Consider the following 27,124-nt stretch of genomic DNA (forward strand, 5'->3'; position numbering starts at 1 on the left):
TTAAATTATAGATAGTGGAAACTTCGTCCTGGAAACCACATCGCCCCTCCCAACTATCCAAACCATCATCATTTGCATCACCTTTTTTAGGAGAGGGCTGATAAATAATTTGTGGTCATGCAATTGAAACTCCAGGACAAAGGTAACTGAGAAAAGATGGGGAAAGACAGATAAAGACCATTGTAGCTTGTGCACCAATTATCAAAGGGAGGATATCTTTCACATATTGTTTTTTTGCCCTAGTTACGGCAAGGCAAGGAAAAGATGGATAGTCCCCTTGTGCCGTAACATTGGCTCTACTTCCCATAGGGAAGCTGGCAGGATCTTAAGTACGGATACTAGCCAAGTAATTGTGTTCGGGATTAGTAAATTTTTATTGTCCGCTTATTTTAGCAGAAGGAAATTATCTCTTTCATTTTAACTATGAAAAACTGTTCAATTGGGCTTTCCTTAACCATGAATATTGCCTAGGCTTTGTACCTTTTAATTTTTGCCTGTCACAAATCAATTTAATGTTCTTTTAACTTTTCTACTGTTTTTAAATACTTTAATATTTAATTGACTCTGCGCCAAACCCGAAACTGTAAAATTATGTGTCCAAACATGATGAAATGTAGTTTAATGTGTCCAATTATGATGAAATGTAGATGCAATGTAGTTTATATATTAGGATGCCCATTATAATGTATGAATTGATACTGTGTATATTTTATTATGAACTGTATATTCTATGTTATGTTTTATGTTGCAAATGCAACGAAATAAAGATTGAACTTGAAACTCCAGGATGTAAATTCTTTATGGTTAGGAGGATTTATTTTGGAAAACCAAACCGTCAGTGCACACTTTCACCACGCACAGACACCATCACTCATCAGAACACGCTTTCACCACACACAAACAGCACCAGCCATCAGTGCACGCTTTCACCGGACACAGACACCACAAGCTGTCAGTGCAGGCTTCCACCAGGCACACACCACCAGCCGTCAGTGCACGCTTTCACCAGACACAGACACCACCAGCCGTCAGTGCACTGTCCACCAGGCACACACCAACAGACATAGTGCACACTTTAACCAGGCACACACACACCATCTTTTAACCATCATTTATTTACCGCTTAGGGGGAAATAAGGGAGTTCTTACCCACACTATAAACGCCACATACCCACATTTGTGGGATAGAAGGGACTCGGGGGCACTGCAGCATCATCGCGCCGGTTTCGAGCGCCATTTTGGAGTGGGGAGAAGTCCTTCCACTCTCAGCACCATCTTAGGTGAGGGAGAGACACTCGCCCTGCCAGGACCCACGTGACATCCAGCCGGCCATTTAAGATGGCCGCTAGACAAGTGCGCAGCGACGGTGCGCAGCGGGGGCGCCGTAGGGGCGCCGGAGGTAAGCCCGTTTGCGCCCGTTCGCGCAACGGACGCGCTTAGGGCCGCTACCTCTGGCCCATCCGGTTCAATTCGTATAGCTTATACTCGGGCTGAGCTTCTTAGACTCAGACCTGGTCAGGACCCGGTCAGGCCTCCAACCTCTAGGCCAATCTCCTGTGGTTTGCTTAATGTCAGATCCCTCTGTAAGCACCACACGGAAATAGCCTTCCTCATTGAGTCTGAACAGCTCGATGTCCTCTTTCTCACAGAAACGTGGACTCGGGAGGAATGTGAGGTCGAGCTGGGCCTAGCCTGCCCCTCAGGATTCAAAATCAGCCACTCACCGCGCCCACTTAATCGAGGAGGGGGAATCGGATACATCTATAGAGACTCGCTTACCCTCTCCCAGCTAAAGATTCGAGAGGTACCGGGATTTGAACTGTTGGGTTTTACAGTCAAACAGCAGGAGTCGATCTGCTGTTCGGGTGTCCTTTGTTACCGTCCCCCGGGTCCAGCACCATCCATTCCTCTTCTCATTGACCTGATTTATGAACTTGCTAGCTCCCACTCCAAGCTATTGATTCTTGGAGATTTTAATCTGTGGGCAGGCAGTTCGCTGGACAATGCATTTTTCTCTCTCAGCCAAGCTGTATAGATATCAACTTAGTACAGCTGGTGAACGCTTCCACGCATCGGAAAGGCCATACTTTGGACCTGGTGTTTGCGGACCCTCAATGGGTATCATTAGTGGACATCAAGTGCCAATACTGGACGGACCACTCTCTGATTAGGTTTTCCCTTTGTTCGGAGGACCCTACTTCGCGTAAGGCTGGACTACCTCTAGCTAAGCTAGAGAGACCTTGGTCCCGTATCCTTAACACCGCTCCATTGCCGAACATTTTAGGTGAGGACTTTAGGCTTGCAATACAGTCGAAGAAAGTTATACCCTCTTCTGCCAGTCCATATCTAGCTCGCTGGACAAGTTGGCGCCCCTTCGGAAGTCACGAGGGAGGGTGAACCGAGCCAGTCCTTGGTACACGAGCGAACTACGCCAGCTCAAACTTGACTGTAAACGCGCAGAAAGGGTCTGGAGGAAACAGTACCTAGACTCTGAGAAAATCGCATTTAGGTCTGCTATGCATAAATATAAAGCTCAAATCAAGATAGCGAAAGCGACCTTTCTTGAACTCACTCTAAATCAGGCCCCAAACAAGGCACAGGCCCTTTTTAAAATCGTTAAGGACCTTGCTCACCCCACGTGTGTGGCTAGTGCAGTCCCCTCATCGCAAGCTCTTTGTGATTCTCTTGCGGATGCCTTTGAGGAAAAAATCCGTAAAATCCTAGCAGGTCTGCAGGACCCACGGAATTCCACCACTGAGGAGGGAGCTCCGGAGGAGATGGCCAGTCGACCCCTGCAGAGGGTTACTTACCTCTGTCAGGAAGCTCCGGCCACGCCCGCTAGTCGACCCCGACCAGATGAGCAGCCCCCCAGCTCGGGAGCTCCGGCGGCGGAAGCCAGTCGACCCCAGTTGAGTAGCTCTCCTTCCCTTCTTTTAGATCAGGCCCTCAGCTTGGGAGCTCCGGCGACTGTGGCCAGTCGACCCCAGCTGAGTAGCTCTTCCCTTTCAGCCCTGGATTCGGCTCTCTGCTTGGGAGCTCCGGCGATTGTAGCCAGTCGACCTCAGCAGAGTAGTCCTCTTCCTTCTTCTGTGGAGTCAGCTCTCAGCTTGGGAGCTCCGGCGAGTGAGGCCAGTCGACCCCAGCTGAGTAGCTCCCCCTCTCCCATTTTGGATCAGGCTCTCTGCTTGGGAGCTCCGGCGAGTGCAGCCAGTCGACCCCAGCAGAGTAGTCCTTTTTCTTCTTCTCTGGAGCCGGCTCTCAGCTTGGGAGCTCCGGCGAGCGAGGCCAGTCGACCCCAGCTGAGTAGTTTCCCCCTTCCCTCCCTGAAGGAGTTCGGCGACTTAGCCCTGACGATTTCATCTGGCTCGCCTTTGGATCCTCTTCCTCCAAAACTATGGAAGGTGTTTCAAGAGGACCTCTTCCAGCCCCTGCATGCCATCTGCTGCCAGTCATTTGAGACAGCTATTGTACCAAGTTGCTGGAAGAAGGCAGTGGTATCTCCGCTTTTAAAAAAACCTACGCTCGACCCTGCTTGCCTTTCTAATTACCGGCCAATCTCCCTGCTTCCTTTTCCGGGTAAAATCATGGAAAAGTTGGTTACCCGCGCTCTGTCCGGCTTCTTAGAAGGGAACACCTGGTTGGATGAGACGCAATTCGGCTTTCGCCCAGCGCATGGGACGGAATCCGCGCTGGTGACCGTGCTAGACAATCTGCGGGCGCGAGTCGACAGTGGTCGGGCAGCATTCTTGGTGCTGCTCGACATGTCGGCCGCGTTCGACACGGTCAGCCATCCCACCTTGATTTCTAGGCTGGAAGAATGCGGGGTCAAAGACAAGGCCAGGGATTGGTTAATCTCCTACTTGGACTGCCGTCAACAACGGGTTTCGTTACCCCCCTTCAGTTCAGAGGAGCGGAGAGTGGGACAAGGAGTACTCCAGGGCTCAGCCATCAGCCCTATACTCTTTAATATCTACCTCCGCCCTCTAGTCCAGCTCATTAAATCCTTTGGTATCTCCGCATTTAACTATGCGGATGATACCCAGCTGGTCTTCTCCCTGGAGGGACAGGATGCAGTCACACTGGAGACTTTTCACCGGTGCATGCAGGCGACAGCGGAATGGCTCCGTCTGAACTCGTTACAGTTCAACGGAACAAAGACAGAGGTCTTGCACTGTTCCACCGATCGAGTTCCTCGAGATCTCCCAGTTGACTTCTGGCCTCCGTCCTTCTCAGAGACGGTGTCTGCTGCACAATCAGCGCGCAACCTAGGCGTTACTTTTGGGCCTAACCTGCAGCTGGATCTACATGTAAACAAGACCACCTCTACATGTATGATGCTGATTCGTATGCTGCGCAAGGTCCTACCTCTCCTCCCTGAGCAAGCCAGACCAGAAGTAGTGCGTTGTACCATCCTAAGTCGACTTGACTATTGTAACGCACTACTTCTGGAGGCCCCGGTAACACTTCTGGGCAAGCTGCAAAGGGTGCAAAATATTGCTGCCAAACTCGCCCTCTCTCGCCCCTACCTTAGCTCTTCTACGGCAGCGCTGCGCGAACTTCATTGGCTGCCAGTCCATCTGCGGGTGCGCTACAAAGCAGCGTGTATTGTGTTCAGGGCTATTCATGGCCTGGGCCCCATCCCTTTGCGGCAAATGTTTGCCTGGTATCGTCCATCTAGAGCTTTACGCTCCTCGTCGTCCAGGCTACTGGTAGTCCCGCGATTCCAGAGAGTGAGGATGGGTGGCCGCTCATTCAGAGTAGCGGCAGCCAGACTCTGGAACTCTCTGCCTATATCCTTGAGAAGCCTTGAAGATCTTTTAGCTTTTAGAAAGGCTCTGAAAACCCACCTTTTCCCAGGATAGGCTGAGCTACTGTTTTCGCTGGATTATGGGTCAAAGCGCCAGGATGCCCTTGGTGGTGACAGGTCGCGCTATACAAGTATGCCACAATACAATACAATACAATCAGCCATCAGTGCACACTTTCACCAGGCACACACACACCATCAGTGCACACTTTCACCAGGCATGCACACACCAACAGCCGTCACTGCACGCTTTCCCCAGACATACACACACACCACCAGCCGTCAGTGCACGCTTTCACCAGGCATACACACACCACCAGCCGTCAGTGCACGCTTCTAACTATCGCCCTCACTCTATTTATCGCCCTCCCTATATCGCATCACCACAGCATCACTCAGCACCACCACAGCATCACTCAGGGGCACCACAACATCACTATGCTCTATCATAGCATCACTGAACGCCACAGCATCACTTGTCGCCGCACAACATCACTCAGCGCCACCACACCATCAATCTGTAAAACCATTCAACAACAACTGGTTCAAATATGTTATCTCAATGTTTCAAGCTTTATTACAAATGTCACAAAATATGTTAACATTTCACTTCTGTTTTTGTATTTTAGTCACAATAAAATACACTGAACATAATCTTCACAAAAGTTATTTACAAAAGTTTGAGCTATTGCCATTATAAATTATAATAACTTTTAAGTATTAAATATTTTTAAAAAATAAAAGCCATTGTTGTTTGTAATATCAATACATCTAAGTCACATAAATACAACACATATTGCATTACAAATGCTATAGGGGTCACATTTGCGAAAGTTAAAACTATTGGCATTGTAAATGACAAAGCTATTAATTTCGCCATTTTCAAAACCAACACATAAATAAAAAAATTGTAATTTACAATACCAATAGCTCAAACTTTCCTAATGCGAGACCTATTGCATTGCAAATGCTTGTTTTTTTTTGGACGGGGGGGGTTTAGGAAGGGGCGGCGGGGTACATTCTAGGAGTAACAGCCCGAACTCTCCGACCGAGGGAAAGTGAGCAAAAGCTGAACTATATAGAAATAAATAAGAAGCAAATGAAATGGTGAGGGGGGTCGGCCTTCCTGGCATACGGACTAACAGCGTGTGGGCCCTAATTTTTTTAATATTTTTTTAGGGAACTTGTTTTCCCTGGGGGTCGCTCTAGACACTTTGAGGTATCTTTTTTTTATATCTATAAATCTGTACATTGTTCAGAAATTATAGAGGATGTGGATTTTTTTTATAAATGTGTTTTTCCCTGGAAGCAGCCATTGCCCCCTGCCCCAAGGGAAAAAACACATTTTGAAAAAAATATTTATATGTATAAAATAGCACATAACCTATAATCCTTGCAAAATCTGTGTGTATACGGCTAACGAAGAAGACCGCCTGGTCGAAACACGTCGCCAATAAACGATTTTCACAGGGACCCTGGAGTGCGAGTCTTTTGTGTTTCCTCCTATCGAGTGGGGAACCCTTTCAGATATATATATATGATAGATATATATACATATACAAATATACACATATATATACATATAGTGAGCAAGGGAAACTTCCCGAAACGCGACAAGTTCTTTTTCTGTTGCCAGCTAAGTAAATAAATCCTTGTGATGCAACTTTTGGGCTCGTGTTTTCATACAAACCTGGAATAAGGAACATTGTGTGGAGCTGTGAATTGATACAACACAGCGGTTCGTCGATAGTATCAACAACAACAACCTAAACTTGACTTTTACTTCCCATATACACACTACTCAAATAGAGTTTCTGGATGTCAAGCTTAGGATTGTTAACAACATACTGCAAAGTACATTACACAGAAAAAACACGGCTGGCAATATCACACTGCACGCCAATAGTTCACATCCTAAGCACCTTATCGCTAGTTTACCCTACGGAGAGGTCCTTAGACTTAAGCGTATTTGTAGTGATGAGGATGACTTCCGAAACTGTGTTGAAGATATGCGCACTAGGCTAAGTGTGAGAGGATATAGCAATAAAATCATCAATGCAGCCATCAACAAAGCAGAAGAACGTCCCAGAAGCAGCTTATTTAAAGAAGGGTCCTCCCAGCCTACATCTGAAAACACCAACTTAGATAATCCCAGACTAATTTTGACCTATTCACGTCAGGAAAGGAAAATTAGAGCCATTGTTCACAAACATTGGCCGATCGTCCTCACTGACAACGTTCTGGGTGAAAGATTATCCATTCCCCCCGCTGTGACTTTTAGAAAGGGTAAATCCATGGGCAATGACCTGGATAAAAATTCTCCAGAGACTAGAAAACCGACAATATGGTTACAGCCTGCAAAGGGTTTCAAAAAATGTACCACGTGTCGGGCTTGCAAATTCGGCTGTAATAAGCTGACATATGAGACCCCTTTCGATACTTCCCCTATATCCATCAAAGGGAATTTCAATTGTAAAACGGACTTTGCTGTCTACATCCTGACATGTACCTGTGGTTTAAATTATGTGGGAAGCACAAAGCTACAGGTGCATGTCAGGATCTTACAACACTTGAGAGCCATCCTCCATAATGATGCTGCCTATCCCGTGGCCAGGCATTTTGCGAAGTGCCATAACAAAGACATCAATTGTCTTTCTTATTTTGTCATTGCCGCTGTTCCAAAATCCAAACGTGGCGGCAATAGGGAAAAGAAGTTAAGACAGCTGGAGACCAAGTTTATACTAGAATTAGACAGCAAATGGCCAAGGGGTCTTAATAACTCGGAGGACATGTACACATACTTGTAAATAGTGTTTTTATATGTGTGTATTGATACAGTGTATTATAGTCTCGGACTTGCACTTTGTCATCAGTCCATGTGTATATATACATTTTTACTGCAACGCTTACTCTCATGACTCTCCTCTATTCTGAAATTAGCATATATAGACTACTATAACAAGATACATGTTTCATGGCTTTTCCCATACGTCCTATGGGCATTGGTAATATTGACCTCAATAATGGATTGTATGGTAGCATATATTCATGTGTATATAGTACTGTATAGCTATAAACTTTTAACATTGGCGAATACGTCAATATAAACCGCACATTGGACACTTTATTTTTATTACCTTTTGCACAAGATTTAGCACTTTTTGGATAAATTTTGCACTGTTCATGGTCAAGTAGGACTCATATCATTTTTATTTGAATGTATGAATGAAGGGGTCAGTATACTTGTGATATACATATTTGATCAAAGTAGAGCTTGCCTAAGGTTTCTGTAGTTTTACCTAAAGTATAATAACTTTGAGAATAATATTGTAAATACATGAAATAAGGATTTATCCTGTCATACAATGTTGTACTTGAGCAATGTATATTAACTCGCCTTAAGTTTTAATCAGAGATCAATGTGTTATAAGAAATTAACTATGCATTTAAGCAGTTATCAATTCTACTTTACATCACCCCGAAAGACGAGCATTCACTCGGCAGTCTTTCCTTCATGTTCATTAATCATGTGACTTGTAGTCCACACAGCAAAGGGGGTGTGCACATTTGGTGTAAAAAACGTATAAAAAACATAATTGTTGCAATGTTTGCTGAATGTGATCAAGGGCTCTTGAAGCCTGAAACGCGTCGTTGCAGGTGAAACGCAAATAAACGAACATCTGCCTGAATCGTTGTGGTGGTCCGAGTTCCTTCCTCGCCGCAAGTGGTGGGAATTGTGATCAAGGCAAGTCGCCGAAACGCGTTGTGTGAATAAACCAAGGTTCTATTTCACTTTTGGATTGTGGTTTGATTCCTGAGAGCGTACGATATTGGAACTTTTGTGTGATATATGATTTCCGGTTGCTTCGCCGGAGTGTACGCCACTTGTCAACGGGTCGCAACGTTGCAGCAGAAGCAGTGTCTGTTTGGATATACATATATATTCTCGCCAGACGCCGACCAAGGCCGCAGGGACGCCGAAACGCGTCATGACTAGCTGTTGGGGCGAATAAATTGTATGCTACACAAGAAGTGGTCCATGCCTTGTTTTTCACCTGAGTGGTTGAGCGCTGTGAGGTATTGCGGATGTATATATATATATATATATATATATATATATATATAGATATATAGATATATATATATATAAGTTCTCGCCAGACGCGCCACCAGCTCTGCTGCTGGTAAAATGACGAAGAGCAGAAACCCAATCTGGTGCCAAACAAAGGTGCTTTATTGGTGCATCTCAACGCCGAGCATGTCCGCCATGACGTGTTTCGCCTGTGTCCACAGGCTTGATCACATGATGTGCTTTGCATATAATGAAGGAGGTACTTATAGTAAACACAAAGGGCGGGCTAATTAAACCACCATTTCTTTGTTGTACTTTGAACATGGAAATTGAAAAAAGACTGTGGGTGAATATAACCTTTTAACTATAATAGTCAAAATACATTAAAATCACATCCTACCCAATGGATAATTGTACAATAAAATAAATATGTGCAATTTACGCAATATAGATGGTTAAAATACATAATAGTATATTCTTAAACAACATCTATGTACATATTACAGTCTTGACGTTCCAGTTCAAAAAAAGGTGCCAATATAACCCAAGTGGGTTAATATAAAGTGCATGTGCAGTCATTCCATAGGCTGTAAACTAATTGTACCTCATCTTTCAGTGCAGAATAACGGTGCAAGTATTGTGCAAAATATCGCTATAAAGTGTAAGTGCATAAATTTTAAAAAGTTCACTGTAAATGAAGAGGAGCTGCCTTAATGCATATTTGTTTATATTGATGTTTCTACTGGCAATCATTATTGGTTTTTCAGGCTGTTTGTGACTCGAGATATTAATCAGTGTCGAGTTAGATGTGTCACCTTGATTAACCATGATACACATCATGACCTTATTTGGACCCCATAGGAATCTACAAGCAAGTGTATAAATCTTCACTCGAGTTGAGGCCCCCGGGGTTCTGCTGTCTACTTCTAATATGTATCTGGTTTCAAGGGCTCGCAGTAACGCCTGTGTTACATCCTGCACTGTATATCTGTCTTTATAGTACTTCCCCTTTAATGGCATGAGCCTTTCCTCATAGTGTTCTGGTTCTCAGAACTTTCCTAGTGATGCATTCTGCATCTTAATGTCAGTTGTACTTGGACTTGAAGCTGTCTACATGATGCTGTGCTGCTGAATAAAACTACTTGGAATTTAACCTGTTTCCTGGATTATTACAAAATTTGGCGACGAGGATGGGATGCCATCTACAGCACAGGAGCGGAGTGAACCCCTTTTTATTTTATTTTTTGGACCATTCTTCTGATTTTTTCTGGATATTTTATCTTTGGTCCTCTGAGGAAATTTCCAATTCTTATTTGTGGCTCCTTGGATTTTTCCCCTTGCCTCCCTTACTTTTTGGAAGATTTCTGGCTTAATTGTATGCTAATTTCGGCATATTTGCACCTGTGCATCTTTTAATTCTTCCCAGCGCACAGTTTACTGAAGATTCTAACTTTGTGCCGAGCGGACACCGAGCTGTAGAACTCGCCTCTGAAGCGAAGATTCCAGCCCCTGCCTGCATTCCTGAACGCGCTGCCCAACGCACAAGACCCATCCAGGAATTTCTGCTATGAAGCGGCTTATTAGATTGAACTTTTGGTGGCCAGGTTTGGACAGGTTCGTGGATCGTGTGGTCAGAGAATGCAGTGAGTGTTGTGACAAAGATAAAATGTTGAAAGTCTTTGTTCCTCCTCTTAAATCAGTAGTGTGGCCTGAATTTCCGTGGGAAAAAATTGCCTTTGACATTTCTGGCCCGTTCAATATTTTACCTGAGTCTTCTCGTTTTGCCCTAGTGATTATTGATTACCATTCCAAATGGCCAGAGGTAAAGTTTGTATCCAAGATTACGTCTGAGGTCATTATTATGTTTTTTCAGGAAGTGTTTTCTAGAGAGGGTTGTCCTTCTGTTTTGGTGTCAGAACACAGAGTTCAACTGGTCTCGTCAGAGATGCAGTCATTTTTACAGTCCTGTAATATCAAACATGTCAGAACTTCTCTCTATGAACCGCATGAGAATGGTCAGGTTGAGCGTTTCAATTGTGTGTTAAAAAATGTTGTTGTTGACTCCATCAAGGAAAAGGGTAACTGGTTGAATGCTCTCAGAGAGAAACTTTGGAACTACCGTATAACTCCCCATACCACTACTGAGGTTAGTCCATTCAAATTACTTAAGGGAAGAGATCCAGCATCTGTTATCTGTCCTTGGTGGTTCAAGGAGAAGTGTAAGGGTTTTGGTGAAGATACTGTTGATGTCAAGAGTCTTGCGGACAGAGTTTTTTGTAAACAAAAGAAATCGGCTGAATGGTATAACAAAAGGGGGAAAGCAAGAGAGCATGGTTTGGCTGTTGGTGATTGGGTCAAGATTATGAAACCTTCTTTTGTTAGCAAGGGTACGAGCAAGTATGGCAGACCTATTCAGATCAAAAATGTTTTTAACAACTCTGTTATCACGCAAGATGGAAAGGTCTGGAATGTAAGCAAAGTTGCAAAGTGCCCTGTCCAATATGATGTGAATACTCATGATGTGCTTCCTCCTCATGTTGTGCTTCCTTCTGACACTATTGCCTCTAGGATCAAGGAGGGTTCCCGCATTCGTAAGAAACCCATTTCTTTACGGGACTATGTATAATATATTGCTTCTTTTAGTTTTATGATTTTTGTACATATGTTTTATTCCTTGCTTTCTTTTAGGGGGGAGATGTGTTACATCCTGCACTGTATATCTGTCTTTATAGTACTTCCCCTTTAATGGCATGAGCCTTTCCTCATAGTGTTCTGGTTCTCAGAACTTTCCTAGTGATGCATTCTGCATCTTAATGTCAGTTGTACTTGGACTTGAAGCTGTCTACATGATGCTGTGCTGCTGAATAAAACTACTTGGAATTTAACCTGTTTCCTGGATTATTACAGCCTCCCTGTTGCCACCCCGTTTCAATGGCATCACACAATCGATGACATAATACTGCAGATGTTTGGGATCACTACCCTGAATGTTTTCGAAATGACGGGCCACTGGATTTGCCTGGTCTTTAGTTACAATGGCCCTTATGTGTTGCAGGATCCGCTTGTGAGCTGGCAGTCGGGTACTCCCTACATACCGTAGCTCACAAGGGAACAGCAACACATAAACAGCATACTCCAATTTGCAGGTGAGTCACTTTGTTATCTGTACCTGTGCCTCCTTGAATGGAACCTGATAATGGGTCTTATTACAGCCATATTGGCAGGCTTTGCAGATAAAACACTTTTTGAATCCTCTACTCAGTGCCATCCAAGTGCCTGAAATTGGTGGCTCCAAATGATTTTTAACTAGTTTATCCGACATTGACATAGATTTTCTATAGGTCAGTTATGTTTTTTTCGCCACCAACCCTCCAATGACAGGATCCCCTGTCACTAAATTCAAATTGCGATAAAAAATCTTTCTGATTTCTTTGTGTTGGCGGTTGAATGTGACAATTGCCCTAGATTGTTCAAATGTAGTATTTCCAATGTCTGTCTCATGGAATGCTTTAGGTATAAGGGCGTGTGATCTAGAAATGGCTCTAGCGCGGTCCATTGCTTTAACCAGAATCTCCTCGGAGTATCCTCTGGCCTGGAACTGCATCCTGCTTTCTTCCTGAGCTTTGAAACATTCCTGATCGGTACTACAAATCCTCCTGACACGCAACACTTCCCCAAAAGGAATGCTGCGTATCAGGTGGTGGGGATGCTGGCTTGCCGCATGCAGGACAGTATTACCTGCTGTTGGTTTACTATGTAGCTTAGTAGCCAATCCCCCATTTTCTACGTACACCTCTATATCCAAAAAGCAGACTGATGTCCTATCTATTGTAGAGGTAAATTCTAAATTCAAGTAATTAGTATTTAGCTGCTCTACAAATGATTGCGCCTCTTTTAGGGAACCCTGCCAGATCAAAAAAAGATCATCAATATATCGGAGATAAAGGGGGACATGATTTTGCATAGTGACTAGATGTTGTCCCATGAGGACCTGCTCCTCCCACCAACCCATATGCAAGCATGCTAGGCTGGGGGAAAAGCAGGCCCCCATAGCCACTCCCCTAATCTGATGGTACACTTTATTGTTGAACAAAAAATAATTTTGTTCTAAACAGACCTGGATCATAGACAAAAGCATTTTATTGTGCGATGAAAAATTCATGGCACGTCTATTCAAATAATATTTATCTGCCTTTATCCCATCATTATGTCTTATAGAAGTGTACAAAGAAGATACATCCAATGTAATGAGCAAACACTCGAGTACGAGTAGTCCTGTACATACGATTTTAAACCTTTGACCCAGTCCTGCAAGAAATAATCAATATATTTCGAAATGTTCTCAGTAAAACTATTGATGGCGGAAATGATAGGACGACCAGGTGGCATGTCCACACTCTTATGAACTTTGGGTATCAGATAAAAAGATGGTATCACTGGGTATTCTTTCTTAAGGAAACCAAATTCTTCCTTGGAGATAAGGTTTCCACTCCTCCATGCCACCAATTTGGAATGTTGATCCTGCCACGCTGTTCTTATTGCGGCCAAGTTGCTCTTTCTATAGCACGAAGGGTCCTGTAATTGGTTCTCAGCCTCTTTTATGTACATTTCTCGGGGCCTCAACACAATATTTCCGCCTTTGTCTGCCTGACAGACAATTATGTTTTTATTTGAATCCAATTTTCTTATCAAGTTGTTATAGCTTTGATTCATTTTGTTTATTGCGGCATGTTTGTTAGTGGCTATGTACAATTTTTTCAGATCTTTAGTGATAAGTTCCTGATATACATCCAAGTTATCGTGGGTCATGATAGGCTGGAAAACAGATTTGGATTTAAAAGGAGTTTTGCAAGTTCCTTGATCTATGCTTGATATTGCTAATGGAGCCGAAGTTGATGGCCCAGAATCTGCCTGCAGAGCCCAAATTTAATCAAAATCCATACGGTCCCCTGCTTCCAATAGCGTTGAACTGCTGGGTGTCGCAAGCACTTTTTTTTAGTGGGTTGTAACAAGAAATATTTATTTAATTGGAGCTTCCTTACAAATCTGAATGCGTCCATTCAAATCACATGGTGGGCAATATGAAAATCCTCAGCCTAGGGTTGTTTCATCCTTTTTCGTAAGTTGTAGGGTTGTGAGGTTTATTATTGAGCTGGAGTGGACCCCTGTGTTTGATTGTGGGGTTGTTTGTTCCAGCGGCCCCTTTGTGGCCTTTTCTCGTTGTTTGATTTTCCTTTTGTGGCATTTGCGCCTTTCCCTGCGCTTCTAATTTGCCCTTTGTTGTTTACTTGTCCGCCTGCTTGCACCCGTGGTCTCAAAGTGTCTCGGCGATCCTGGCACATACAACTTACTTCCTGTGCCAGAGACAACTTTGTAAACCCCACCATTGATGTTCCTGCCAAGGTGTGTTGTTGTGTTGTGTTGTGACCCCCTGCGCTGAGTAGCGCTTCAGACCCCTTCTCACCCCCTCCCCTCTTGCTCGGGACCTGCTCTCGGCCGAGTGTTGACGCCGAGGGTAGGGCACCGGTTTTGGCGGCCATCTTGGGTCAGGTTGGGCTCGTGACGCGATTTGCAGCGTCATAAAAGGGACGAGAGGGAGAGTGCAGGTAATTCTGACTCTGCACGCATTTTCCCCCTCCTGAGGCGGAAGCCGGGAGGTCTCTTGCCTTTCCTCTTATTTTTAACTGTTTTTAAACATTGAATCTTGCATTTTGCACTTTCGCTCCACCTGAGTTTAAAAGGTGTGTTGTTGTGTTGTGACCCCCTGCGCTGAGTAGCGCTTCAGACCCCTTCTCACCCCCTCCCCTCTTGCTCCGGACCTGCTCTCGGCCGAGTGTTGACGCCGAGGGCAGGGCACCGGTTTTGGCGGCCATCTTGGGTCGGGTTGGGCTCGTGACGCGATTTGCAGCGTCATAAAAACGGGCAGGGATGACTCCGCGCAGTGGACGCGATCAGCGGGCGCGTCGGATCTGCGCCGGAGTCGTGCCAGAGTCCTGCCCGTCTGCGCCCGTCCGCGTCACGGCTGCGGACGGCGCGGCGGAAGGCTCTGGCCACAGGCTTACTTACTCTGCAGCGGATCTACTATCATATAATCCTAATACTGCGACTTGTCGGTATGTCTTTCCTGGCCGTTATAAAGGTAAATGCTGCTGTCCAGGCTGTGGATGGTATCCTAACATATACCGGGCTTCAGAGGGTCCCCGTCCACAGGTTTAAGTGCTTATTGCTTAATACCCGTTCATTGCATAGGCACGCTTTGGACATTTTTGAGTTACTGACCTCTGAGAAACCACTTTGTCTCATGCTCACAGAAACCTGGCTCTGAGAGTCGTCTAACCCTGACATCGCGACAGCCATTCCGCCCGATTATATAGTTTATAGACAGGATAGGGCAGTGGGAAAAGGTGGTGGTGTTGCACTTGCAGTTCTAAGATCTTTTGCCTGCACAATTATTCCATCCCTGCCTATTTCTGGCTGCGAATCCCTCGCCTTTTCCATTGCACTCTCCCCGCACCAATCTTTTTCAGGGCTCCTTGTCTATAGACCTCCGGGTCTGCGGGGTTCCTTCTTCGATGAGCTTCAATCTGCTATCACTACTCTTTGCCTGAAGGTAGAACACTGCATAATGTTAGGGGATTTTAACATCCATATGGACGTCGAGTTGGACAGTGAAGCTGTTAAAATCAAGGACATCACTGTTCCTCTTGGTCTAACTCCTTACATCTCAAGTGCGACCCATGATAAGGGTCACACTCTTGACCAAGTGTTCTCCACCTTTCCCCTTATTATGTCCCATCCCACTCCTGTTCTTTGGTCTGACCACTCTTTGATCAGTTTTTTAATTCAGGGCAGAAGTAAAACATCTTGTATTAACTCGGACCATCTTAGGCACCCCAGTAGACCCTTGCATAAAATTACCCCCGAGAGTCTTGCTCAAGCGTATCAGGAACATCCCTGTATCCTATCCGGCCATCTGGAGAGGGACCTTGACATTTTTCTGGAATGGCTAACTGAAAGGCTTGATGATCTTGCCCCTTTTTCTACCCCCCTTTCATCTATCAAGCGTAGTTCGGCTCCTTGGTACTCTAAGTCACTTGCTCTGGCTCGGCGTAACTGTAAGTTAGCCGAAAGACTCTGGCGGAAGCAATATGACCAGGAAGCTAAGTCCGCCTATAAACTATCTATTAAATCTTACCACTCTGAGATCCTTGAGGCCAAAAAGAACTATTTTGCCAACAGAATTGAGTCTGTGTCAAACTCCTGTAAAGAAATTTTCACCATCATTAAAGAGTTTATCTCTCCCAAATCTAGCACAGTTCAGCATAAGTTTTCCGAACCTTGGGTAAAGGAGCTGGCCATTTTCTTCAATACTAAAATCAAATTGATTCAAGAAACCTTTCCACCAGCTGCCCCTAATGTATCCCTGATTGACTTCCACCTGGAGAACAACAACGATTGCAACACCAGCACCCTGCTCGACAACCTCGCCATCCTTGGACTCAAGCAGCTGGTGTCCACCCCCACCCACCTCGCCGGACACACACTCGACGCCATCTTCTCATCCAGCAGAGACATCGCCTTCAGCCACGCCACAGAACTCCACTGGACAGATCACAGATGCATCCACTTCACCTTCAGAAGAACGACGACCCACCACCACCAGCAACAGGTTGCCCGAAGAAGCTGGAACAAGATCACAGCCGACCAGCTCGCCGCCTCCCTGAGCCAGCACCCTCCGGCCAGCTCAGCGAACCCCAGCCAGGCCGCCGACAACCTCACGAAGTGGATCAGCAACTGCGCGGACGAACTGAGGACCCCGCCCAGCAGACCCGGCAGTAAGAGAGCCCCATGGTTCACCGACGAACTCAAGAGCTCCAAGAAGAACTGCAGAGCCCTCGAGAAAGCCTGGAGAAAGGAACCCACGCCGGACAACAGGACCACCCTCAAGCTCGCCACCCGGAAACACCACCAACTGATCCGCATCGCCAAGAAAACGGCGTTCAAAAACCGACTGGACAACAACGCACACAACTGCAAGGAACTCTTCAACATCGTGAAAGAGCTCTCCAACCCCAACGCCGGAAACAACGACATCACCCCTTCGCAAGACCTCTGCAACTCCCTCGCTTCCTACTTCCACAACAAGATCGCGGACATACACGACAGCTTCAGCACTCAACCGACGCACGCCACGACCGCAGGACCTCCACCCACCACCACCCTCCGCGCCTGGACCCCGGTCAACACCGAAGACACCGTCCACACGATGAACTCCGTCTACTCCGGATCTCCAACCGACCCCTGCCCTCACCACGTCTTCAACAAAGCCGACGCTGTCATCGCACCCCACCTGCGGGACATCATCAACACCTCATTCGACACCGCCACCTTCCCCGAGAGCTGGAAGCATGCCGAACTCAGCGCTCTACTGAAGAAACCTACAGCAGACCCCACCGAACTCAAGAATTACCGCCCCATCTCGCTACTCCCGTTTCCAGCCAAAGTCATCGAGAAGACCGTCAACAAACAGCTGGCCACCTTCATCGAGACGAATGGATCCCTCGACCCATCGCAGTCCGGATTCCGTGCCAACCACAGCACCGAGACCGCCCTCATCGCCGCCACCGACGACATCCGAGCCCTGATGGACAACGGGGAAACAGCGGCCCTCATCCTCCTAGACCTCTCCGCGGCTTTCGACGCGGTCTGCCACCGCACCCTAGTGCAGCGCCTCAGCAACGTCGGAATCCAGGAGAAGGTGCTGGAATGGATCGTCTCCTTTCTCGACGGAAGAACACAAAGAGTCCGCCTACCACCGTACAAGTCAGAGGCCACCAAAGTCATCTGCGGCGTCCCTCAAGGATCCTCACTGAGCCCGACTCTTTTCAACGTCTACATGAGCCCCCTCGCGGCCATCGCACGCCAACACAACCTCAACATAATCTCCTACGCCGACGACACCCAGCTGATCCTCTCCCTGACCAACGACCCCGCCGCCGCCAAAGCCAACCTGCACGAAGGGATGAGAGAGTTAGCCGAGTGGATGACGACGAGCCGCCTGAAGCTGAACACAGATAAGACGGAGGTCCTCATCCTGGGCTCCTCGCCCTCCGCCTGGGACGACTCCTGGTGGCCCCCCGCCCTGGGCACCGCACCCAAACCGACGGACCACGCACGCAACCTGGGCTTCATCTTGGACTCCTCCCTCTCCATGACCAGGCAAGTCAACGCCGTCTCCTCGTCGTGCTTCAACATCCTGCGCATGCTTAGGAAGATCTTCTGGTGGATCCCCACAGAGACCAGGAAGACCGTCACCCAGGCCCTCGTCACCAGCCGACTGGACTACGACAACGCACTCTACGCCGGAACCACCGCCAAGATCCAGAAGAGACTCCAGCGCATCCAGAACGCCTCAGCCAGACTCATCCTCGACATCCCACGACACAGCCACATCTCCGGACACCTAAGAGACCTGCACTGGCTCCCGGTCAACAAGAGAATCACCTTCCTACCTCAACAACCGAATCAACTTCTACGCTCCCAAACGCCACCTCCGATCCGCCAGCCACGCCCTCGCCGCCGTCCCACGCATCCGCAGAGCCACCACAGGAGGAAGGTCCTTCTCCTACCTGGCCGCCAAGACCTGGAACTCCCTCCCGGCCGACCTGCGCCTGACCCAAGACCACCTCTCCTTCAGGAAGAAGCTCAAGACCTGGCTGTTCGAGCAGTAGCGGCACCCCCCCCCCCCGCCCAAAGCGCCTCGAGACCCTACGGGTAGGTAGTGCGCTCTATAAATGTCTTTGATTGATTGATTGATTGATTCCAATCTGACGTCTTTTCTACCTGATTCCTGCCCCATTCTATCGGAGTTTCCACCTTTATTGGAATCTAATTCTCTGGATCTTTTACTTAGGATCAAATCAGGCCTCCGCTTGACCCGTGCCCGGCGAGCTTCTTAGCCAGGAATGCTAAGTTTCTGAATTCCTTAATTTCCCCTGTTTTGAACCTATCTTTGTCTAGCGGCATTGTTCCGCCAGCCTGGAAGAAGGCAATGGTCGTTCCCCTTCTAAAAAAAACAGGCCTTGATCCAGAGATACATGCTAACTACAGGCCCATATCTCTCCTGCCCAGTTTAGCTAAGATCGTCGAGAAGCACGTTCACTCTGTGCTTTCTTCCTTCCTTGAAGACCATGGGTTACTCCACTCTACCCAATCTGGCTTCCGCTCCAACTTGAGCACTGAGACCGCTCTATTGGAAGTCAATGAAGCTATTAAGGAAGTTCTCGACGCAGGTGGAAGAGCAATGCTGGTGATGTTGGATCTGTCGGCGGCCTTCGACACCGTCCCTCATGAGGCCCTCTTGAGAAGACTTCACGAGATTGGTCTCAGAGGGACGGTGTTGAGCTGGCTGAGATCTTACCTAGCGGGTCGTCGACAAGTGGTCTGGGCCCCTCCGTACTCCGCCGAGGTGCCGCTGATGGATGTCGGAGTCCCACATGGGTCGGTGCTGAGCCCGACCATTTTTAACATCTTCATGACTCCATTGGCGGTACTGGCGGAGTCCTTGGGTGCCCAGATCATATCATACGCTGACGACACCCAGCTTCTCTTCACCTGCAAGAAGGGCATGGAGTTCGACGGGGAGAACATCCGTGGTTGCCTTGGGGCTGTCTTCGACTGGTTTCAGCGAAGCAGCCTCAGGTGCAACCCTGATAAATCTGAGGTGCTCTTCTTCGGCTGTCAGGGAGACCCGCCTTGGCAGGAATGGTGGCCGGTATGCATGTCCCCCCCTTCTCTTCCTCCGTGGTTGCCAAAAACCTTGGTGTCAAAATCGATAATACCCTTTCGTTGAAAACACAGATCACAGATCTCACGGGCACCTGTTTTGGTCTGTTAAAAATGATGTGTAAATTCCTTCCTCTGCTCCCTTTAGCCCACAGGAAGTTGACAGTACAGGCTCTGATTTGTTCCAGGCTTGATTATTCAAATGTCCTCTACCTGGGTTTGCCGGATTACCTCCTGCATAAACTCCAGGTAGTACAAAATTCTGCGGCAAGGGCTATTTTTGGCCTACCCCGGCAAGCTAGATCATCTGAGTTGCTTTCCTCCCTTCACTGGCTTCCTATCAAGAAGCAAATGACATTCAAATCTCTCACATTGGCCCATAAGGCACTCCATTTGGTAGGGGCCTCGTACATTCAGAAACGGCTCTCTCTCTACAAACCCACCAGATCTCTCCGATCTGAATGTCTTGGCCTGGCAACGGTGCCTCCCATTAGGAAAGCCAGGATAGGTGGACGTTCCTTTAAACATCTCGCCCCCAAACTATGGAACTCCCTTCCCGTTGATCTTCGCCGCACCCCTAATATGTTTGCCTTTAGAAAGGTCTTGAAAACTTGGCTCTACAATCAGTAATCTGTTATGTTTCTGTTTTTTTCATCTTCTTTTTTTTCAGCTATGGGTCAGAAAGCGCCGGGACACTCCTTGGAGTAGCCGTGCGCTATATAAGTCACCCATTAACATTAACCTCATTTTAAGGTTCACTTTCTGCTGCTGAACTTGCAGTGGATGATATTGTGGCTTATCGATCTTCTGCTTGTACAGTGCGAGTCTTTCTAGCTCGTGCTTTCATATTTTCATACCTCTTGGCATAGGTAAAGATCTGTCCGTCCAAATAATCTAGTCGGTCTCGCTCAAATTTAAAAGCTTTCCGTTTCTTGATTGCGTCCTCCTCTTTACCCAGCCTAACCATCATATCGGCCCTCATTTTGTCTGTTGCTTCGCTTGTACCCATGCTGGTTATTTCAATTTCAAGCTGTTCAATTTCCGCTTGTAGTTTGCAGCTATCGCTTTCTGCATATTTTACAAAAATGGTGTGCTAGATTACTCCAGATTCGTTTCTGCCCATTCTGTTAACATGACTGGGTCGGGCGTCTCATAGCTAGGGGCCAAGCTTATGCGTAGACCTCTGGCACACGACCAAGTTGCAAGTACCTAGAAAGGGACTTATTTTGCCACCATTTGAACAGATCCCTTGCAGTAGGATTTGTTACTGCGCTCGTAGCCTGCCTTGTGATGCCTGATCCTCCATCCGGAGAATCTACAAATACAGAACCTCTCTGTTCCGCAACACATCGGCAGACATTTTTGCTGTGGCTTACAACAATATACCAAGCACTGCACCAATGTTAGATGTAATGACGCTGGGCTCAAAAACTGAATAATCGCGTCACCATCTAGGACAACTCCCCGCTGGAAAATCTATTAGCTACTACCTTCACCGGTCTGCCGGTTTGCGGTCCGATCTACTGATTCGGGTAGCGTCGACTCCCTTCATGCGGCAGGTAAATTCTTATTATCCAGGAGCTCTAGGCGGCTCACTCCATGCCGGAGTCACGTTAAATCAGTTCCGGGACACGGAACCAACTGCTTCCTGCCGCCGAGCCCACACTGGGGGAGGGGTTTCGCCTGCACCACCAAAAGCCTCCTTGGTGCTTAAAATTAACAAGTTCTCTCCAGACGAGGACCGCGCCACCAACTCTGCTGCCGGTAAAATGACGAAGAGCAGAAAACCAATCTGGTGCCAAACAAAGGTGCTTTATTGGTGCATCTCAACACCCAGTATGTCCGCCATGACGCGTTTCGCCTGTGTCCACAGGCTTGATCACATGATGTGCTTTGCATATACTGAAGGAGGTACTTATAGTAAACACAAAGGGCGGGCTATTCAAACCACTATTTCTTTATTGTACTTTGAACATGGAAATTGAAAAAAGACTGTGGGTGGATATAACTTTTTAACTATAATAGTCAAAATACATTAAAATCACATCCTACCCAATGGATAATTGTACAATAAAATAAATATGTGCAATTTACGCAATATAGATGGTTAAAATACATATTAGTATATTCTTAAACAACATCTATGTACATATTACAGTCTTGGCGTTCAAGTTCAAAAAAAGTTGAACGCCAAGACTGTAATATGTACATAGATGTTGTTTAAGAATATATATATTTATATACTAGCAGCCCGTCCCGACGTTGTCCAGGTATTAATTGCTGCCGGCCATTAGTATATTGTTTTGTAGGATTTCGTTTTGATAGCATTTCCTATCTGTGACAGGACTGTGAAACGCTCCGATTCACAGTCCACTAATGATGCACTTAAGAGTGCACGTTCAGTAGTGTGTGAACTCGAGTTTCTCTACTTTATTTTTCTTTGCAATATTATATAGCGCGAACTCGACAACATGGCATGAACACAATTTACATTACAGAAGAACACATTCATTTGTGGTAGGCACGGGGAGACAAAGCGATTTGCCTGGAATCACAGGATATTGAGCTGATGCCGAGATTCGAACGTAGCTCCCCAGCTCTAAGGTTCGCAATTCTAGAACTTGTGGCGGGAGGTGTGTCTAAAAGTGTATGTCGGTGCTGGCCATCAATGAGAGAAACATGTGCATTTTTCAAATGGGTGGTGAAAAAATATGAGTATGTTGCTGGAGATGTTGGCCGTCGTGCCACCAATGTACTTACCGGGGAGGGTAAACACCCATTATTCCGCAACTTTCTTTTCGCATATCATCACTCCGCATACTTTCATTACGAAAGTACCATGACTCCGCAATGCCATTAGAACGCATGGCATTACATTTTATATGCTTTTACCACGCATACATTTACAACGAAATTCGTTGTAAATGCATGAATGGTAAAAGCATGTTTTTTTAAATGTTTGGATAAGGTAAGTATGGGTATAGGGGTATATGTTTTGGGGTACTGAGGTATATGTTTTGGGGTGTTTGGGTATTTTAAGGGTTCAGATATAGTTTTGGGTAATGGGGTACAGGGGTATTTTTAGGGTTCAGGGCTAGGTTTGGGTTTTGGGGTATAGGGGTATTTTTAGGGTTCAGGGGAAGGTTTAGGTTTTGGGGTATAGGGGTATTTTTAGGGTTCAGGGGTAGGTTTGGGTTTTGGGGTACAGGGGTATTTTTAGTGTTCAGGGCTAGGTTTGGGTTTTGGGGTACAGGGGTATTAGGGTTCAGGGCTAGGTTTGGCTTTTGGGGTACAGGGGTATTTTAGGGTTCAGGGGTAGGTTTGGGTTTTGGGGTTCAGGGTATATTTATAGGGTTAAGATGGGTTAGTGTTTAAGGGTTTGGGGGTATTTTAAGGAGTAAGGGTGGGTTATGATTAAGGGGTGCAGGGGTATTTAAAGGGAGCAGGGTGGTATTAGCACACGATATGAGACATGGCATGAAGGGCGGAACGTACCACATGCCTCCAGCATTTGTCACACCCCCAGCACACGCCCACAGCACACCGCAGACACGCCCAAAAGGGACTACTTTACTGGCACGGTTCTTTTACCTTTTGAATGTATATGGTGGGCGTCTGCATAGCCTATGTCCTTCTGCTGCAACTGCCCTTTCCAACGCTGTATTGGGTGTTGTGATTGGTGCTGTGGTTCCTGAGATTACCCTTCTCAAAGGTTTGGGCTCTCTTTTTATTATATTAGTAGGGATCAACGCTCTGTGGGGATGTCCAAAAAGTGAGTCGCATTCTAAAGCGGGTCGGTTTTCCCCCAAGAAACCTTTACTGGTATGGACAGCCACACTTTTCAGTGATTGCAGCGTGTGACCGTGGCTCGACGCGTTTCGGGTAACTCCCTTCCTCAGAAGCCATTCAGTCAAAGAGAGCAATTCAGACTCCACCTTCTTTTTAAGCGCCGTCATAGATCATAATTGACTGCTCTGTATGAGTCTGTATGTTGCTTTGTGGGAAATGCAGTCCGTAATTTCGCCCTTAGATGGATGCTCTCAATGTCAGCTAGATAAGAGCTCACCTATGAGCCCCGAAATGTGTGGTAGTCCTCTCTTTGACTCAATGGCTATACATACCTATACACACATCCATATACATACATATATACACACACACATATACATACATAGATTTTATATATGAAAACAGTTTGTACCTGAAACAGATCAGACTAAAAATGTGGCAGCATGTGTTTGCACGAAGTTGAAGGCCCAGCCCAAAGGTTGAATGGTCATTATTTAGTTGCTTATGTCTGTATTTGGTTGCTATACTGGTGCTATTGATGTGAAATCTTTGGCCAGGCAATTATTGCGTTTTTAAATCACAAATAATGTAACAATGTAAAAAAAACTACTGCACTGTTTGCCTTTTCTCGCAGCATAATTTAGTCAACTTTGTTGCATAATTTGATGCTCTCCTGCCGCATAATTCCAATGACCCTATTTGATAGCACTGTGAGTTTTCTCAAGGATTACGCCTGCACACAAAGATGCAGACAATATTATGTAAACGTGTGCTTCTTGAGATCAAAGGTAGATTTGTAGCTTTGAGAAATTATTTATAATGGCACTGGTCCATTATATCCCCCAACCATAAAGTTTTGCATAAGCCATTACAACAGTATGCTGTACAACTGGGTATGTGGCAAGGCGCAGTAATACTATCTTTAGTGTTTTTGCAGCAGCTGCAGATTCAGCTAATAGAAGTAATTTTGTGTTTATTCACTGTTGCACACATCTCACACCTGCTCACACCCATCGACTGATTTAGAACAATACTTCTGCCTTCTACATAAGACAGGGTTTTAGAAGGAAGGTTTTAGCTAGTCAGCAGATACAGCATCTCGGTGGATGACTGCTGCCCATGCCCTAACTCTATATATGGAGAGAAGTGCAGGATCAGATTTTATTTATTATTTATTTATTTGAATTTTATATATATATATATCTCCGATAGCATCTGAGGGAGAGGAAAATGGAGCAGAATCTGGTAGTGATTTTTCAGTCTGTGGAGTGCCAACCAACAACTCATCTTCCAGCAATTCTGAGAGACCTGATGCTGATAGTCACACTGTCCCTTTACAAGCACAGTGTGCAGTGGAGCAATCGTAGCACGGTATATCAACCCACAGAGCAGGCACTTAGAGTGGCAAGCCCAAACGGAATGATCTCTTGGCAGTCCACCAATTTAGTTCAGCCCAGATTCCACCATTTACTGGTGGCGACACTGGATGTAAAGTCGATACAGACAATTTGTTTGCCGATCGACTATGTCCGTCTTTTTTTGGATGTTGACTTCCTTGAGCAAATAGTGCAGCAAATAAATTTGCATGCAGAACATTTTCTGAGGGAGCATGAAAGCAGTCGAGGGCCTCATTCTAGAGCACACCAGTGGACTTCATTTCGTTTGGGGAGCAGATTATATTTTTGGGCCTTGGACTCAAAACAGGGTTAGTGCACAAACCAAGTCTGGAGTCCTGGTCTACTCGCATGGTTAGAGTAACACCCATCTTCGCACCATATAGGAGCAAAGATGAGTTTTTGGTACTGTACCATATGCAGCATTTAAATTACAATTCTAATGCATTGCCCGTGACCATCCAGACCATGACAGGTTATTCAAAATTCGGCATGTTGTGGAACATTTGTCTGGCAGGTTTCCAGAGATTTATACTCTTGGAAAGAACCTAGCCAATATGATGAGTCCTTGATCCTTAACAAAGGGCGTCTGCTCTTCAGGCAGTAAATTGCGAGCAAAAGAGCTTGTTATGAGATAAAATTGTATATGCTGTGCGACAGCTCTACTGGCTATGTATACAGAGAACGTTCTCCACCTTAAACCCTATACGCTGCCCTCCTATGCTAGGAGTCATAGGAAAGACTGTATGGGAGCTTGTCCAGCCATTCCTTCACAAAGCTAATAACCTTTATATGGACAACTTCTTTAGTGGCATGCAGTACAGTTCGTTGTTGCAGCGAAGGATTCCGCAAGAGGTTGTTTGTAAAAAGCTCCAGAAATCCCAGAGCACTGCACTCCGTTGCATTCTAATGAATTGTTTGCAGTCAAGTTCTTGGTTAGGCGTGAAGTGTATGTGCTCACTTCAACTCATGATGAGAGCACCTAACCCATTACAGTTTGGGGTCAGATGGCCGAAGTTAACAAGCCCACCTGTGTAATTGATTACAACAAGTACATGGGCAAAGTGGATAAGAACGAAAAGGTTCTTCAGATATACAATGTGAGCTGTAAAACTTGCACTTGGTATAAGAGGCTGTTTTCCCATCTGATCCAGATGGCAACATACAATATGTATGCTGTTTATTGTCAGATGACCGCGAGAAGACTCAGGTCTTTCCTTGACTTTCAGTTCACCATCATTGGAAGTCTTCCTGCTACAGAAGCTGCAGCCTCCACTATATATATGCTCTGGAGGTCGTGGCAAGGCTGCATGATCGTCCCTTTGCCTACCGTATTCCTGCAATGGCTAATAAGACTCGACCATGTCATCATTGTAGAGTCTGCTCAAAACAAGGAAAGAGGAAGGAGAGTCTTGTTTAGTGTCCCCAGTGCCCACCTCAGTCAGCCCTGTGTTTTCCTACTTACTTTAATTTGCACCATAGAAAAGGGGCCAGTGCTTCACTAGGCAAGCAGCTATAAAAATGTGTCTCCTCTACTTGAGAAAATCATGGGCTTGCTTATGGCTTGCTCAGCACCTTAATCTGCTGTCAGAACATGGAAGGTGTACGGTATTGCATTATAGTCTCCACACTGTACACAACGGTGGACATAACATAAGCCACGCTGTCACAGAGAACCTTGTGTGGCAAAAACTTAATGATTTGACTAGTTTTGTAGTGCTCTATAGGGCACACAGGCAGTCTTCTGCACATGTGCCTTAGTTTCAAAGCTAACTATGCTCACTCAGTTAGAAGACTGTGGCCTTGCATGGCAGTTTTGGACGCCCCCAATTTGCAGCCACAAACAGCAAGGAGTTTGATTTAGCACAGTGAGTGCGCTATAAGCAGATGAAAGACTAGTCTTCCGGAATCTCATGTGGCTGTCATGGTAGCCAGTAGTAAAGGTTCACTAGGTACATGTTTAATAATGCTCACAATGTTGACAGAGGTGGATACTTGGCAGGTAGTAAAAACGTAATCATGCTTTTTGTCTGTGAAGGTTGTTGACTCAACAACCGCTAACATAGCTGTCCATATATGTGTAAAGGTTTGCTTATGGTGTGCTTGAATGCAAGCTGGTTGATGACCGGGGAGATTTGGCTTGATTGGGGGATTCCATCCTGTCATATAAGAGTGTGAAATTGGCCCTTTAATTAAGGCGGTATGTTGATGCAAGCCCACTGATGTGCTGGATTGGGCCTGTGGTTGGCACTATGAAAGTCTTGTGTGTGGTGCATG

The 27,124-nt window shown here is 46.0% G+C and overlaps 1 protein-coding gene across 1 annotated transcript in view; it reads right to left on the reverse strand.

The window, feature by feature from the left end:
* Positions 1-27,124, reverse strand: part of LRRC28 (leucine rich repeat containing 28) — a 334,662-nt gene that overhangs the window by 227,679 nt on the left and 79,859 nt on the right. The gene's annotated exons all lie outside the window — the stretch shown is intronic.

This window comes from Lissotriton vulgaris, chromosome 2_1 (assembly GCF_964263255.1).
Source record: "Lissotriton vulgaris chromosome 2_1, aLisVul1.2, whole genome shotgun sequence".
Lineage (NCBI taxonomy): Eukaryota > Metazoa > Chordata > Amphibia > Caudata > Salamandridae > Lissotriton > Lissotriton vulgaris.